This window comes from Marmota monax, unplaced genomic scaffold (assembly GCF_021218885.2).
Source record: "Marmota monax isolate L192 unplaced genomic scaffold, Marmota_monax_Labrador192_F-V1.1 WCK01_AAM20220418_F8-fsc00019, whole genome shotgun sequence".
NCBI classification, from domain to species: domain Eukaryota; kingdom Metazoa; phylum Chordata; class Mammalia; order Rodentia; family Sciuridae; genus Marmota; species Marmota monax.
In genome coordinates, this window is record NW_026695242.1 from 11,731,794 (window position 1) to 11,750,943 (window position 19,150).

Here is a 19,150-nt window from a genome sequence, read left to right on the forward strand (position 1 = left end):
GTATAAAGTATTAAGTACAGCGCCCACTGTAAGTATTTAACAATGGTGGTTTTATATATAACATGAATCCACTAAAATGATTTTCCTAATATGCATGGACCACTATCTTGCCTCCTTAGTTTATTCACACATTGTATGTTAGCAGAAGTAATTTTAAAAAATGATGTAATTCAAGATCCTACCCCCCTTGGTTTTAGGTAAAAATCCTATAAAAAACAACTACTTTAAAAGTTATTTAATTTATAATGATGTTTCTATATATAACATTTTCTTCTTGAGTTTAGATAGTTTAAATTATCATTTCATCATTAGTTTGGGCTGCTATAACAGAGTGACTTAGAGAACAGAGAGACAAAGGCAAGGGGTTGTTGATTTGATATGAGGTGTCCCCCAAAAGCCCAAAAGCTCATATGTGAGACAATTCAAGAAGATTCAGAGAAGAAATGATTGGGTTATGAACTTCTTAACCCAATCTGTGCATTAATCTCCTGATAGAATTAACTGAGCAGGGGGTGGGGGGGAAATTGAAGGCAGTTAGGGTGTGGCTGGAGGAAGTGGGGCATTGAGGGGCATGACTTAAAGTTATATATTTTGTATCTGGTGAATGGAGTTTCTTTGCTTTCTGATCATTATACGAGTTGCTTCCCTCTGCCACACTCTTCTACCACAATGTTTAGCCTCACCTTGAACCCCAAGGAATGGAACCAGCTCTCAATGGATTGAGACCTCTGAAACCGTGAGCCCCCAAATAAAATTTTCTTGTCAGGTCTTTTAGTCACCACAGCAAAAAAGCTTACAAAATGGGGAGCAGGGAGGCAAACTCTCTTTTGTCTCTTCTTATAAGGGCACTGATCCCATTCATGAGGGCCTTACACTCAAACCCTAATTACCTCCCAAAGGACCCATCTCCAGTTACCATTACATTGGGGATTTGGCTTCAACATGTGAATTTGGCAGGGGTGAGCCACGACATATTCAGTCCATATCATATCATACTATAGAACATGACTGAAAATATAATTCTTCTTGAAATAATAAATTCATAGAATGATGTTGGTTTAGCTTTACAAAGAGCCTGGGACATGAAGCAATAGTTTTCGAAGAATAAAAATGACAAAAGCCATAATAGTGTGGTAGTTGTGTAGCTGTGTACTACAGATACATGTGCTGTAACACCTGTAAAATCATAAATTACAAAGATACAGAGACAGTTTTTATCTTTCCCAGTTTTGGTGTCAGCATGGTAATAGTTACTGAAGTATTTATTTTACATTTATTATGTGTCAAGTGTTTTGCAGGTAATTCAATTATGATAACAGTGATATTAGGTAGACTATTATTTTACAGATAAGAAAACAGAGACTCAAAAGGTTATGAATTTTCTCAAACTTCTACCTTAATATTTAAAACTAGAGCAAGCTGACTTCAAAAATAAAAATCATCCCACCATACTTTACTTAAAAGATGGGAGGGACACACATAATTTCCATTATGACCTGCCTAATAAAAAGTACTGAATTTAAACTTTTAACAAAGGTGAAAACACATTATAACTTTTCCCCAACCAACATTTCTTAGAAGCCTCTATGTGAATCATGTAATCCCTTCTTCTCTCCTTTCTTTTTACAAGTCTTTATTATGTGCCTGCTACATATCAAGCACTAGATTAGGCAGGCACTAGGATACAGTGGTGTAGAGAAGATTATGATAAAGAAGTGGAGGTAGACATTGACCAAATATCATTTCAGTAAAAGTAAAATTGCAGAAGAAGTACTGACATTCTGCAGTACTTCTCTTATAAAAGAGAAAAAAGTTTGGGAGTGACACATGTTAAGTTTAATCAAGAAAATAGAGCAGGAATCCTGAGAAATTTGTGGTTTAGATTATGCTCTAAAAGATGAGTACATCTGTGTTTCTGAGTCAGACTTCTGTCACTAACAAAACACCTCAGATAATTAACTAATGAACTCAGAATGGGGAAAGATGTGTTTCATGTTTTGTTTTGATCCAGGGGTTGCTGGGATTATAGGCAGGTGCCACTGTGTCTAGCAGCTCAAGGAAGGTTTATTTTACTTCATGCTGTCAAATATATCAGTCCTAGTTCTTGGCCTTGTTGCTTTGACCTTGAGGTGGTGTAACAATACATCATGACAGGAGCACATGGTAAAGGAGGCCTGTTCATCTCATGGCAGTTAGGAATCTAAGAGAAAGACAGAGAAAGAGAGAGAGAGGAGAGTCTAGGGTCCCAATACATCTTTCAAAGGCATGTTTCCAGTTACCTAACTTCCTTTCACTAGTCCCTACCTACTAAAGGTTCCAATACCTCCAAATCTTGCTACACACTGTGGACCAAGTCCTCAACTCATGGGCCTTTATAAGTTCTTCAAGATCCAAATTCTAGCAACATGTTAAATAGGTAAATTTGGAAAAAAGGATCTATGCAGAGATTTGACAAGGTATAAAGATGTGTGCTGAAACCTGAGGTGAGAGTATAAGGTAGCACAAAAAATTGAAAGAAAAACAGTGTGGTAGACTGAGCCTGAGGAAAGCAGAATTTGAAGTGTTACAGTTTACAATATTTTGAGTGAGTATTCTTGGAATTAATATCTGGGGAAGGGAATGGAAAGAATTGGGCTTAAGGAGAAGTCATATTTAAATGGTCTTCCTAGAGGATATGTCCAGTAGGACATAAAATGGCCTAATCTTTATCACCTGCTTTCATTGGCCATTGATCACAAGCTGTTAGGAATAGAGCTCTCATAATCTAATCATCTCACTTATCAACATCCTTGCATTGTCTCAGACATGAGCTTTGTGGGGACACCTTATATCTAAATAATACTGAGTAAGGTAGTTTCTATATCCTCAAGGAGGTTGCACTCATAACCAATAATTTTCCCCATAGTAGGTTAATTTCTTTTCCAGACTCTTGCTATAAGATTTACCATAAAGTTTGGTGAATTTTGCAGATAATTAAGTATTTTCTATACTAATTGAATAATTAAGTGGCAACACAAAGCGCATTACATGCACAAACTCATGCTCAATACTAATACACACACACACACACACACACATATATATATATATGTATTTATTTACACACATTAATATGTGCACACATATATATACACACAAGTATATATTTGAGTTATGAAAAATAAACAAGTAGAAACCATGAAGTAGAGTATATTTTGGCCTTTATTTTCATGTAGGAATTCATCCCATATGTGATACCTAATAATTACTATAAGGTAGAAATACTGCTCAATTTTCTCATCCAGAATTTTGAAGGTCACAGTGAATTTTGGAAAAGTGTCAAAGATTACCCCAACCCAACAACCCAATATACCATTTTTTCCCCTAAAGTTACAGGGATTGAACTCAGGGGCACTCAATCACTGAGCCATATCCCCATTCCTATTTTGTATTCTATTTAAAGACAGGGTCTCACTGAGTTGCTTAGTGCCTCACCATTGCTGAGTCTGGCTTTGAACTTGCAATCCGCCTGTCTCAGCCTCCCAAACTACTGGGATTACAGGCATGAGCCACCATGCCTGGCCCAATGTACCTTTTAAAGCAACAAAACAGCAATGTCTTCCCTTTCCCCCAAATAAAATGATATTATGAGCAAAATTTTGGCAAGAGTAGGAGAGAAAGATTGTTTAATTAAAACATAAATCATATATAAAAGTGAAAGTAATTTGGTTTTTTGTAAAGCATTGTAGTTGGCAACCTGAGAGATGGATGCCACAGGCATAACTGAAGGCTTCATGTCTGACAGCAGGACCTGGGAGGTCAAGGCCAGAAACCAAGTGCTCTGGCCAAATGTGCTTCAAGTCTTATTCAAATGATGGTATTTACTTATCCATATCCCAGGAATCCAAATCTAGTGCTTATTTTCTCATTTTACACCTTCTTTTCTAAGATCTTTGGCAGTCTTTAGTGTCACTAACATTGTCATTCTCAAGGGTAAGAAGCATGATTGGCCTTGAAGGTCATAAGAATTTTATTTTTAATATATAAAGTGGAAATGCTTTAACAGACTCAACTACTAGTTAATTGTTATAGCACACCTAAGAGCTTTTTCTATTGGAATTTAAGCACCATAAATAACTGACTCATATAAAACCAACCCAAGTTGGTAACAGGAAAATAGTAATATAAAAGATATATTTAAAATCATAACTAGATAATCAGAAACTTTTAAAGCTAAGTGTTTTGTATGAAAAGAAAGACTAAGAACTTTTCATTCATAATCAGGAAAATGAGTAATTCAATGAATTTGGAATCTAAGTAAGGAGATAAATATAGGAGCTCCAGTTGTGGGAGTACACTTTCATATGTGAGCAGCCAGAAATAACTAAGGCCTTGCTGGGGATATAGCATGGTAGGGCACTTGCCTAGAAATAACTAAGGCCTGACTATTGCTTCATTTAGACTTTGTAATCAATTTGATGGCTTGTGGAGAGAAATAAAAGACCTATGGTTGCAGAAAATTCCTTTGAAAATGATAAAACTCATTCATCAATCAATGTTTGTATCATCATCTTGAAGTATGTATGATTCACATATTCATGACGTGTTTGAGGATCAGAGACTGAACATAATACAGACTGACTTTTGTATCTGGAACAGCTAATATAATGGACGACATAATCTTCATCTTTTTAAATGATGTCTGGAGGGTAGATAATGATCATTTATTCAAAGGACTCAGGAATCCACTCTTTTGTGATACATTAGAGTCTTAGAGGACTTGTAGGAAATTTATCTTTTAGAAATAATTATGCATAGTTTCCTGTTGTTTATTATATGTACCTTTCCCTCCACATACACACATAATGCACACATTATTCAATCCAATAAAGAATAGAGAATGCATGTCCTTTTAGATGCTTAGTTCTGATTCAAGCAAGTCATGAAAACAATACTTAATAAATAGTAGGCATAAAAAATAGGACTATAAAAAGGGAAAAATAATTGTCAAAGATTTTGTTAATCATTAAAAATGTTAAATCTTTTTAAAGTAAAATTATATTTAAAGCATACAGATTTCTTTTGATATACATACATATAATGAAATGATTACTATAAACAAACAAATTGACTTATCTTACTCTTCTTTCTGTGCTGAGATTACCTGAAATCTATTCTGTTTCAGCAAATTTCCAGTATAAAACACAGTATTATTAATTGCAATCATCATGTTATCCATTAGCTGTCTAGTTTTAATTATCCTATATCATTATAACTTTATACCCACATCTTCAACCTTCCCCACCTCTGTGCACTTATGACCACTTTTCTACTCTGCTTTTACATGTTCAACTTTTTTGAATTAGGCATGTGACATCAAAAAGTATTTTTCTTTTTGCATCTCCATGAATTCACTTAGCATAATGCCCTCTAAGTCAATCCATGTTGTTGCAAATGACAGGATGTCTTTCTTTGTTAAGATGGAATAATGTTCCATTGAATAACACATAAATACAATTACAACACACAACCACACCATAAGTACTTTATCTGTTTATTTCCTGACACAAATCGTGATTGTTTCTATATCTTGGCTATTGTGAACAACATCTCAGAGAACCTACAGGAATAGTAATATCTTTGAGATAATACTTCCAATTTCTTTGGCTAATGCTTAGAAGTAAGATTGATAGATCAAACAGTAGTTTTGTTTCAGGTTTCTGAAGAATTCATATGTTGTTTCCCAAAGTGTATTAAATGAAATTCTCACCAACAGTGTTCAGGGTTCCCTTTTCATGACACCATTACCAATGCTCCTTATTTTTTGTCATTTAAATAATACGTCATTCTAACAATTGTAAGATGGTATCTCATTACTGTTTTGATTTGCTTTTCCCTAATGATGAGTGATATTGAGCACTTTTTCATATAGTGGTTTGCCCTTTTTTATTTTCTTTGGAAAAAATGTATATTTAAGACCTTTGACCATTTTTTATGTTTTTATTAGTGCATTATAGTTATACATAGTATTGAGATTCCTTTGACATAATCATACATTCAAGGAATACCTTTTGCTCCACTTCAGTCCTGTACTTCCCCTTTCCTTCACCTCTTCCCTCCCCACCTTTTTTTCCTTTACTACTCTGTCTTCCATTTGCTTATATTTTTAAACTATTGCTTTATAGATATACATAAAGGTGAAATGCTCTGTGGTATATTCATATATGTACATAGCATAATTTGGTAAATTTCACTTCACAGTTCATCCCTTTTCCCATTCCTCCTTCCTCCCCTTGCTCCATGGAATCTCCTTTCCATTTTCATGGGTCTCCCCCACTTCTTTTGCCCCTTGTTTCTGTTTTGATCTAGTTTCCACATTTCCAGAGAAAATGTTAAACGCTTGACTTCTGAGTTTGGCTTATTTCACTTACCTTTATTCTCTCCAGTTTTATTCATTTACCAACAAATGCCATAATTTTATTTTTCTCCATGGCTTAGTAAAACTCCATTTTGTGTAAACCACAGTTTCTTTATCCATTCATCTGTTGATAAGCATATGGGCTAGTTCCATAACTCTTGTGAATTGTGCTGCTGTAAACATTGATTTGTTTGTTTTGTTTTGTTTCTGCTTTTCTTGTCTCAAGACCCACTTCTTTCTATAATTATGTAATGGACAATATTTAAATGAGAAATAACCTGAGACCTGATGCCATTTGAATCCATGTGCAGGACTTTCATGGTATTTTAGGCATTATCAGTACATTACTGCTTTATATCAAGTCCAGGGGTTTGGTTTTGTTGTGTTCATTTTTTGTTTTCTTGTTTGTTTCTTTGTTTTGTTTCACTTGTTTATTTTTTTTTTATCATTCAAATGACTTAAAGATGGTTCTAGTGAGTGTTGATAGGTCTAATTTCACTTCATTTTTACTTTTACATTTAGTTCTTTATGGCCCTAGCCCAGAAGAAGTAGGGATGCTCCTTTCTTTGGCAGTTCCTTATTTGACTATTTTAAATTGGCTTTGTTTCAAAATTCTTGAGACATTTTAAAAAGTTCTTCTCATCCTCTCAGCTCCCTCTTCTAGAAATGCAAATGTTCCTAGATTAGAGTTGCCATACTTGAGAAATAAAAATTCAAATGCCCAGTTAATTTACATTTCAGATAAACATTTAATAAATTTTATTGTGAGAATGTCCTATGCAATATTTGGATTATATAAATACTCTAATAAGTAGTTGTTAATGAGGAATTCAAATGGGTATCCTGGATTTTTCCTAGTAACCCTAAATCAAGTCAAAAGTGGCCAGAATAAGTGGACTAGCTCTGGATTATTATGTTCACCTAGATCTTAACTCACTCCCCCATCACTATTCTAATATTTAATTGATTTAGTTAACCACATTAACTAGATTTGAAATATTATTTCAATATCTGTAGAAAATATTGACCAACATTTCATCTAATTATAAATCAATGGAAAATTTCTGCATTTGTTCAATAACTGCAAAATAACCTAAAACATCTGACATTACAATATTTGAAAACTTAACCTTTTAATGGGGAATAAGGCAAAGATGTCTACAGTTAATTTTAACATTGTTTTGGAGGTGCTAATTGGGAAGAAAGATAAAAATAATGGTGTAAGAATTGGACATAGAAAATATAATGCAAATTAAATTATGATTTCTAATACATGAGTTATCCAGTTTGTGGACAAGGTCAGTACTTTAAAAATATTCCATAGACCAGAATAAATAGGATTAAAAATTAAATTTTATAAAATATAAGGCATTTCATGCTCTTGGATTAGAAGAATTGTTAAAATGTTCATACTACCCAAAGCAATTTTCAAGTTTAATATATAATACATATCAAATATCAAAGAATTACTTGATAAAGATATTATGTAAGACTTATGCAGAAAGCCAAGAAATGTAATTGAAAGAAAAGTACATAAAAACTTAAATCTATATCTTTCAATCTCTGAATATTATGTTAATAGATAATAAGACTAACTATTGTAAAGCTTACAAGTATCCATAAAATAAGTGCAGGATCAATTAAAATCTTTAAAGGTTTTATGTCTTGAATTTCAAAAATCAATGAACCAGGTGGGGTGGCACAGACCTGTAATCCCAGTGGCTGGAGTGGCTGAGACAGGAGGATGGAGAGTTCAAAGCCAGCTTCATCAATGGCAAGGTGCTAAACAACTCGGTGAGACCCTGTCTCTAAATAAAATACACAGTAAGGCTGGGGATGTGGCTTAGTGATCGAGTGTTCTGAGCTCAATCCCCCGTACAAAGAAAGAAAGAGAGAGAGAGAGAGAGAGAGAAAGAAAGAAAGAAAAGAAAGAAAACAATGAGAAAGCTCATATGAAAGATAAAATGGATAGGAATGTTACCCAGCCTTTAAGAAAAGTATATTAATCATTAGTACTATTCACCTAATATTTCCCTTTCTTCTCTCACTTGAGGTGATGAATGGTCATGTGACATGTTCTGTCAATGGAACGGTAAAATAACATTTAAGAGGTGGTGAACAATTTATACACTCACTCTCTTCTTCCTTCAGCTAATATAGTTAGCAATCTGTGTAAGAGAGAGGCTTCTGGATCTGGGCCCTAGAATTAGAAGAGATCAAGTAGATGCTCCAGACCCCCCAAAATGGAATTGTGGTGAGAACAAGAATAATAAACCCAAGGCAAACAAACAAACAAACAAAACTCTGTAGTTATTGACCACTGAAATCTAGGATTGTTTAGGATTATTTGTTCTTGCAGTGTAACCAATCCTATCCTGACTAAAATAAAGTATAATAGAGAAGAAATTATTTTATGGAACTTACTGAGACTTACTCTAAAGCTATAGTTGTTAAGACCATGTGTTACTGGATTATGAATAAGAAAATAGAATAAATATGCAGAAATACACTTTTACTAGGCTGATTTGACATAGCAAACCTGTTCATTTGAGTAAACAATACTGGGACAATTGTATATGTATGGATGAAAATGAAATTTGAGTTCTATCTCATAAATTATACACAAAAATTTCATATAAATTAATAAATGTGAAAGGTCAAACATAAACTTTTAGAAGATAATGTAGAAATATATCTCTATGCGCTTGTGATTAAAAACTGTCAATAGAAAACAAAAGTACTACATAAAAATAAGTAGCTAATTAATTATACCACTCTAAAACTAAGGACTTATTCTTTTGAAAATATATCTGTACATCTATTTGAGGATGAAAATATAAACCTTAACTTGGGAAATATATTTGCAAACTGCATAAATGACAATGGATTCAACTCCAGAAAATAAATAAGTATGTAAAATTAATCGATGCTATATATGTATGGATGTAGATAAAATATAGGGTACACAAAATATATAAAGGCAAAACCTAGAAGAAAAATGGGAATGGGCAAGGGACTTTATCATGCTATTTTCAAAAGACAAAACCCACGTGTTTAATAAATATACAGAAAAATATGTAACTTCTTTATTGATTAGAAATTCCAAACAACTGTTCCCTAAACACACCGGTACTTCCTTCAGAATGACTATAAGTTAGAAGACTGACAATACCAAGAGTTGTGAAGATGTGGAATATCAAGAATATTCATATATTGCTTGCAGTCTAAATTGTTATGGATACTTTAGAAATACGTTTGGCATTGTCTCTTGTAATGGAAAGTGCATATATCCTATGACCCGAAAACTTCATTTCCAGATAAATCCTCTGAAGAAATCCATGCATATATAAATGAGAACATATATAAAAAAGGCAATAGCAGTATTCAATGCAATAGCCTAGAAATAACTAAAATGCTTGACAGAGTAGATAAGTACTTTGTGTTGTATTCATATAATGGAAGAACAACAATAAAATGACTTTTAGTGTTATACAGCAACTTGCATGAATCTTACAAGTATTATATTGACAAAAAAAGACAAAAATAAAATTTATGTTTTTAAAAACATCAAAAAAGCTAAGATAAATTTGTAGTGCTTAGAAATGTATTATAATACAGTAACACTCTAAAAACTAAGATATAAAGTGTATATAATTCATGGCAATATTCTTTTCCTCAACTTGGAGGTTGGTTATGATAATTTTTAAAGTTTACTTTATTTTATATGCTTGTAATTTTGTCTAATTTAACTGCTATATAAAGTCTTAGAAGAAAGTGAAAGATCCTACTCATTAATCTTTAATTTTTGCATATTTAATATTCATATATGATTTGTTAAGTTACTGTGAGAGAGTTCTACTCTGCAGTGTGATTAATTGAAGGAACAACAGTCCTCATCTTTTATGCTTTCTAACCGGAATATAATGGCTTCTTATATAATTATTTTCCTAACTAGAAGGGCAATAGGACACGTTATTTTAAATTTGTGTAGGACCAAATAAATCAACAAAAAGTACACAATATATATTCTCTCTTTAAATGGAATTCAATAAAATTCTTAATATTATATAATAACATAACTTGTGGTATTTGACAAAATTTTTATCTGATAACTTTTTGTTTACCAGACAATAAACTTAAGATATAAGCAAAACAAAACACAGTTATCCAACAGATATAAATATAGTACTAACTATATTTTTCCTCAGGTGGTAAAACTTTTTGCTCATGTAGTATGGTCAGATAGATCCAATGCATGAAATACTCAAAAGACTTATTAATTTGATCCTAGAATGTATTGCTAAAAATAACACAGGGGGCTCACATTTTCCCAAAAAGCAATGCCAGTGTGCACTTATTAGAATGCTTTTGTAATTTGGTTTTTGGGTTACATCCTTACTAAATCATAAAAATAGAAAATAAACTGAAGTGACATGTTCAGTTACAGGAATTTAAAGTTTGCTTTTAATGATTAGCTATATTTTTATATCCCCTTGAAATTAGTTCTTCCCAAGTTTTAGGATATGTTCAATATGAAGCCTTCAGTTAACTATCCTGCCTACATTAGAAAAGATTTTATAGGTCAATAAATAAGCTGTGTGGTACAAGGTGGAAAGGATAATTTATTATGGGACTAGTACATTTACTGGGAACCTGGCCATCCTGTATCTGTCATAGCACATAGAAATATTTAATGCCACAGGGGACATTATATCTGACAAGATGTTGGGTTACTTTTCTGTCTGAAGTAAATCCTAAAATACCATTAAATCCTTCTTTATTAACTGGTTTCAAAAGCTGAAACTAAATAAAATTATTGATGGAACTAATAATTTTGTTTAAAAGTGGAAAAAATAGAGAAAGTGCTGAAAAAAATAGATAGCTAAATTCTGAATATGGATGATTTAGCAATTTTAATAGATTCACCTATTTTATCATGAGCAGTAAGAGAATGAAAATTTGTAAATCCCCTATAATTGTGGACTAGATCCTGTTACATGCTACTAACACCTTCCCTCGTAATTCAAATGAATTTGAGAGATGAGCAGAGATATTTTTAATAGGACAGATTTTTATTCAGATCTAAAAGATTCATTTCTCTTCTATTTTGGATTTATTCATATTTTTAAACAAAAATTAACTGTAAAACCTCTTATAATTCCTCGAGTAGAGATAGTGATGAGTAGTACTATGATATATGTCATTTTAGATTGTTCAGTGTAGATGGACATCAAAATTCAAAAAATTAAAATGCATCACATATTTTTAACTTGTTCCTTTAGTTAATATATCTTTTTGTTAAATTTATGTCCATCTTAATTTATTTAGGATAAATTCTCATAGTACTATCACTAAGTCAAAGAATTATATTAAAATATTTTTATTTGTGCATTATACATGATAGTGGCATGCAATTTGACAAAATTATATATGGGTGAAATATAATTTGCTCCATTTCAGTTCCCAGAACTTCCTTTTTAACTCGCTCCTCCCTTCTCCTATCCCCTTTCTCTACTGTTCTTTCTTTTATTTGTTTGTTTTTTAATTTGTGCTTTAAAGATATACATAAATGCAGAATTCACTATGGTATATTATATATGTACATAATTTTGTCAATTTCATTCCACATCTTCTGACTTTTCTCTCCAACTTCCTCCCTCACCCTCATTTTCTTTCCTCCACTGATCTTTCCTCAAATTTTGTGGGATCTGTCACCCTTTCTTTCCTCTTAATTTGCTCTAACTCTCAGATATGAGAGAAGGCATTTGATCCTTAACTTTCTGAGTCTGGCATATTTAACTCAGCCTGATGCTCTCCAGTTTCACCCATCTGCCAGCAAACACCATAATTTCACTCTTCTTTATGGCTTAGTAGAACTCCATTGTGCCTGTATACCATATTTTCTTTATTGATTCATCTGTCGAAGGCCAACGAAGCTAGTTAATAGATTCACCTATTTCATCATAAGCAGTAAGAGAATGAAAAATCTCAAATCCCCTGTAATTGTGGATTGGATGCTGTTACATGCTGTTAGTAAACAACTATCCTCACAATTCAAATTAATTTGAGAAATGAGCAGAGATATTTTTAAAAGGAAAGATTTTTCATAACATGGCTGCACTACTTTAAATATTGATATGCCCATTTCACTACAGAATGCTGATTTTAGTTTGTTTTTTTTTTTTTTGGATAAATACTAAGGAGTGGGATAAGTGCATCATATTGTGGTGATATGTCTATTCTTTTGAGAAATCTCTATTCTGCTTTCCAAGTTTGTTGTACTACTTTGTAGTACTTCAAAGAATGTATGGGTGTACCTTTTCCTCTACATCCTCACCAGCATTTATTATTATTTGTATTTCTGATAATTGCCATTCTAACTAGAGTGAGATGTAATATCAATGTAGTCTTTATTTACATTTCGCTGATTGGCAAGGATGTTGAGCATAGTTTCATATATTTGTTGGTCATTTGTATCTCTTCTTTTGAGAAATGTCTGTTTGGTTCTTTTGCCTTTTTATTGGTTGGGTTACTTGTTGTTTTGATGGTAAGTTTTTTTGAGTTCTTTATATATTCTGGATGTTAATCTCTTGTCAGAGGACAAGATTTTCTCCTTTTCTGTAAGCTCTCTCTTCAGATCTTAATCATGTCCTTTAACATGCAAAAGCTTTTAATTTAATGCTGTTTCACTTATTTATTTTTTGTTTTATCATCTCTTGAGCTTCAAGGGTCATTAAGAATGTTGGTGCTTATGCTCATATGTTGGAAGGCTGTCCCTGTGTTTTTCCAGCAGTTGCAAAGTTTCTGGTCTAATTCCAAGGTCTCTAATTAATTTTAATTTGATTTTTGTGCAAAGTGAGAAATAGGGATCTAGCTTTATTCTTCTACATATGAATATCTAGTTCTCTCAGCACCATTTGTTTAAAAGACTGTTTTTATTTCAACATATATTTTTGGCACCTTTGTCAAGTATCAGATGACTGTAAGTATGCAGGTTTGTCTCTGTGCCTTCTATTATGTTCCTTCCTATGTACTTTGATACCGATATTATGATATTTTGTTACACTCTGTAGTGTAATTTGAGATCAGTGATTGTAATTACTCCAGCATTGCTCTTCTTGCTCAGTATTGCCAAATGAATTTTAGAATTATTTTTATAATAATTCTATGAAGAATGTCATTGGTATTTTTATGGATATTGAATTGAATCTGTATAATACTTTTATTAATATGGCCATTTTGGCAATATTAAGTCTAACTATCAAAGAACATGTTAGGTCTTTCTATCTTCTAAGGTCTCTTTCCATTTTTTTCTTCAGTATTTTATAGTTTTCATTGTAGATGTCTTTTCACCTCCTTGGTTTATCAGCCCCCCTCATTTTTTTGAGATTACTGTGAATGGGACACTTTACCTGATTTCTTTCTCAAAAGATTCATTATTGGAGTACAAGAAAGCTATTGGTTTATAAATGTAGATCTTATATCCTGCTATTTTCCTGAATTTGTTTATCAACTCTAGGAGTCTTCTGGTGGAATTTTTGGAGTCTTCTAGATAGGGGATCATGTCATCAGCAAACAGATAATTTCACTTCCTCTTTTCCTATTTGTATTCCTTTATTTTCCTCTCTTAACTGATTGGTCTGGATCAAGTTTCAAAGAACTATATTGAATAGAAGTGGTAAGAGTAGGCATCCTTGCTTTGTTTCTGATTTAAGAGGAAATGCTTTTAGTTTTTCTTCATTCAGTGTGATGATGTGTTATGCATAGCCTTTATAGTGTTGAGACAAATTTCTTCTATCCCAAGTTTTCCCAGTGTTTTAAGTATGAATAGATGATAGATTTTGTCAAAGGCCTTTTCTGTATCTATTAAGATGTGATTCTTGTTCTTAATTCTGTTTATGTGGTGAACCAAACTTGCATCCTTAGGATGAAACCTAATTGATTATGGTGTACTCTCTTCTTGAAGTATTTTTGAATGTGGTTTGCTAATATTTAATTAAGGATTTTTACATCTATGCTTTTCAGGAATATTGATCTGTAGTTTCCCTTCCTTGATGTGTCTTTGTCCAGTTTTGCTATTGGGGTGATACTGGCTTTGTAGAATGCATTGGGGAGGGTTCCAATATATTTCATGAAATAATTTGAGGAAGTCTGGTGTTAGTTTTTCTTTAATGGTCTGTTAGAACTCAGCTGAGAATCATCTGGTTTGGGGATCTTCTTTATTGGAAGGTGTTTAATTATTGTTGCAATCTCATTATTTCATATTGGTCTGTTTAGGTTTTCTTTGTCTTCCTGATTCAATTTGGGCAGGTCATATGTATTTAGAAATCTGTTGATGTCTCCTAGATTTTTCCAACTTATGGGAGAATACATTTTCAGAATATTTTCTAATGATACTCTGAATTTCAGAAGTGTGTGGGTTGATACATTCTTTTTCATCTCAAACTTTGTCAGAAGTATCCTTATTAATTTTGTCTAGGTGAAATATATATTGGTGAAAGGAGTAGTTAAAATCATCCAGTAGTATTGTATTGGGGCTTTATCTAGGATTTAGTGTGATGAATTTTTGTGCACTGATATTTGGAGTATAAATATTTACTAACTGTATATATTCTGCTGGGATTTTTTTTCCTTCCACCAGTATGTGGTGACTTTCTTTGTCTATTCTGATTAACTTTTGCTTAAATTATGCTTTGTAAAACAGGAGAATAACTATTTTCTGATTGTTTTTAGACTCCATCCAAATGGAACATTTTTCCTACCCTTTTACTTTTAGCCTGTTGATGTCATTGCATTTAAGATGAGTCTCTTGCAAACAACATATAGTTGGATGTTATTTTTTTAATTCTATCATTCTGCAAATCTGTGTCTTTTAATTGGGGATTTAAGACCATTTACATTCAGTATTATTTTGGATAGATGTTTGTTATTTCTTTTTATTTTGCTGTATTTAATTTGGTCTTAATTTTTATTTAGTTAATTGTTTTACTAGAGAGTTTCATCCATTTCAGAGCTTTGCAAATGAATTCTTTTTTGTACTCTAATTTGTTTTTGTTTGTTTGTTGTTGGTTTTTTTTTTTTTTTTTTTTGATAGTGCTGGCTTAGTGGTCATGAATTCTTTTAATTATACTTATCATGAAAATTTTATTTTTTCTTTGATTCTGAAAGATACCATTGCTGGAGATAGCAATCTTGTTTGGAAATTGTTTTGTTTTGTTTTGTTTTTCATAGCCTAGAATATTTCATTTCAGTCTCTCCTTGATTTTAGTGTCTGATTTGAGAAGTCATAAGTGAGCCTTGTTTACCTCTACATGTGACCAGGTTTTTTTTCTTGCAGTTTTTAATATTCTTGACTTACTTTCTATGTTAAGCATTTTGATTGTGATATGTCTTGGAGAAGTTCTTTTTAGATCTTATCTATTTGTTTTTCGATATACATCCTGTATGTAAATGTCTACCTCCTTTATAATGTTATTTTCTGCTAGTATTTCACTGAAAAGATTCTTAATCCATTTAGCCTGTACCTCTGCTCTCTTGTATCCCATGTAGCTCAAATTTGTTCTCTTTGATGCTGTTCCAGAGTTCTTGTATAATTTAATAATGGTCTTTCATTTTTTTTCCAGTATTGCACACTGAGTATTCAAGTTTTTATATGAATACAAGGCCTGAATTTCTGTATTTGAGGCCTGAAATTCTACTTTCTTTCTTTTTTTATTTAATGTTTTTTTTTAAAAAATATGTATTTTTTGAGTTTTGATACAGTATCTTGATTTTATTTTTATGTGGTGCTGAGGATTACCCCAGTACCTCATGCATGCTAGGTGAGCACTCTGCCACTGAGCCACAACCCCAGCTCCGAAATTCTACTCTCCACATAATCCAATCTGTTGGTGATACTTTCAATTGAAATTTTAATTTGATGCATTGTGCCTTTTATTTCTAGTAGTTCTGGTTGATTTCATTTTAGCATTTCTATTTCTTTTTTGAAGTGATCTTTCACCATTTGCTCTCTTAACTAATTCCTTAGATCTTCTTTTAGATCAGTAAACATTTTTTTACACAATTTAAATATTGCTGTGATTTTTATTCAATTTGAAGTCCTGATTAGAATAAAAGCAGTGAGAATGAAGCTTTACAAACATTGCAGAATTACTACATCATTGCAATATGGTTTTACTTTACACACAGAGGGAAAAAAATAACATTATATTTAAGGCAACAATGACATGTGCAAACCGAGAACATTACCCTGACAGTTCTTGGTAAAAACTGTTTTGGTTAAATGGTAGCTGTTGGGTTCAGTCTTTGTTCTAAAGGATAAGCTATGAATAGTTTCATTCCTTAAAAAAAAAAGCAAAACAAAAACAAACTCTTCTTCTGACCCACAATGGCCAGAAGCAGCTTTCAGTAATCTCTAATTGTGTCACTCCCAATCATTGTGCCCAAGGGCTTCTGATACATCTGATTGAACATCTGTTTTATTGGTACAAATTCAATCTCAATTTGAGAGATCACAATCCTGACCAGAGTGGGGTTATCTGAGCCTGTACCTTTCATGGAATAACACAGCCACTCAGCAAACAAGGCAGGACAGTTCGGGGTACATTTCAAGATGGTCTTCAAACTACTTTCAACATATCCAGAAAACTCCAGGCCTACACTGCTTAACAAATCTTGATAAGAAATCCTGGAATAAGCTTCCATGGTAGCTTTCAGCTGAGGAAAGCTTCTTGTGACAAGGATCATGTTAAAGCAAGATCCATCTGTCCCTAGTCTCCCCTGACCAGCTTCATAGAGACACTGACATCTTCTTGAGCCATTTGGTGGTTTGCACTCTGATTCTCATCACAATTTCCCTGACACATGGATATAAGCAACTGTTCAGACATATTTGACCTAATGTCCTTTTCAAGGTCTCTTCCAAATTCTGATTGATAACACATGACAGTTTCTTGGATTTCTTGTTCTTGTGTACAAAATCTGTATCAATACATGTTCCTGAGTTTCTGCTCCCTACATTGCATTCCATAAACTCCAGGCATCATAATGTGTAGGAGGCAGGAACAGGAAAATAATCAGCTCTTCCACATTTCTACTCAAGTTTGACTTGAGATCTTTGATTAAATCCTTGCCATACATGGTTTTAAAAGCTGCTCTAATGTTTTGCCTCTGATCATTGGAATGACTGGACACAACATTAACAATTGCCTACTCATCTGTCCCAAATCCCTTCATTGCTTTACGGAGAATTTCTGCATTTTTCATAGTATTGAAGATGGCAGCTGGTTGGAGGGTCCCTTGAGTCATTGCTGCAGGCTTACTAGGGTAGGGAGCTTTTCCTCCAGGATACTGAGAAGACATCTGTCTTCCAGGAGAGCCACCAGATCCTGGGACTTGGGCTGGACCACCATCTTAAGTTTGTGAAGGTGGCTGTGGATACCCAGAAAAGCCCAATCGCCTGGGTGAGGCTCCATATCCTTGGCATGGAGGAACTCAAGGATAGGATGGAGCTCCCCCTGGCTGTGGGGCACCAGGATAACCTCCAGGGGCTGGATGACCTCCAGATGCAGGGTAGCCTTCAGCTCCTAGGTAGCCACCACTTGGTGCTGGTGGGTAGGCACCTCCTCCCATTGGAAGAAAGCCACTAGAATAAATATACTGACCTGGAGGGGGGAAAGATGACTCCTGACCTACAAGCGGATATGCAGAGAAAGGTGGGTAGTCTGTGCAGGGATAGCCTGGGTATGATATTCTGACCAGTAGCAGTGTCAGAGCCCAACCAACTCCAGGGAAAGATGGAGCCTGGCAGGACCAGGAGAGGGCAGGACTCTGGCTGAGCTCAGAAAATTTTTAATAATTCAATAATAAACTTTTTAATAATATAATAATTATTATATTATTTAATATAATAATAAACTTTTTATAATAATTTTATATCTTTCCAGGATTTTCATCCACTTCAATATCTGTGAGTTACTTTGTTGAGGGATTGCAAATTTGGGGAGGAGGCTTCTTTACCTGTTTCTTCATGTTTTCTGAGGTTGTGGACTTGCACATCTGATAAAGATGGATTCTTCTTCCTCTTTTATGCATTTGTCTTTTGTGTGTAGTTATCATCTTTGTTATTAGAACTTCTCTGTTTTTGCTGTGTGAGTACATTCTAGGAGTAGGACCCCAGTTTCCCCTCTAGAGGTTTCTCCTCGGGTCCCATCATTGTTTTGAAGTTGTTCTCTATTCTTTGTGTTGGAACTTGAACTAGTTCATGCTTGGAATGAGGTTTATTGTCACTTGGTAGAATTGTGAATATAGCTCTATCCTGTGAACTTATATTGTCTCAATAACTTCCCAGACCTTCTAAGAAAAAGGGGAGCAAGGAATTGCAATAATGAATATAACCAATATGCAGCCTTAAAATAAATGTCTAGTGCCTACTATAGCATCTATAACACTAATTGCCACATGAAGAGGAATGGTGGGGTCAACATTTAGTATCAGTACCAACAATAAATAGCTGTGTTTTAAATCTAACATTAAACAGCAGGTGTCAACTATAGCATCCAAAGTATTAATAACCATAACAATAATGATGGCAGGGGGTAGGAATTATATAAACGTAAAAAGTTCTAACAGAGAGTGAAATTATAGTTAAGTGAAGAGAAATGAGATACAAAGGTAAGGAAACTTTTAATATTAAAAAGTGAACAGAGAAGAAGTAGGAAAGGAGTAGCAGGTGACATCTATAAAGAAGGAGAA

General features: G+C 33.3%; 1 protein-coding gene and 1 pseudogene across 5 annotated transcripts in view; one reads left to right on the plus strand and one right to left on the minus strand.

The window, feature by feature from the left end:
• Positions 1-19,150, plus strand: part of Ctnna3 (catenin alpha 3) — a 1,743,363-nt gene that overhangs the window by 1,147,127 nt on the left and 577,086 nt on the right. The gene's annotated exons all lie outside the window — the stretch shown is intronic.
• LOC124075942 (annexin A7-like) lies at positions 16,739-18,142 on the minus strand (annotated as a pseudogene).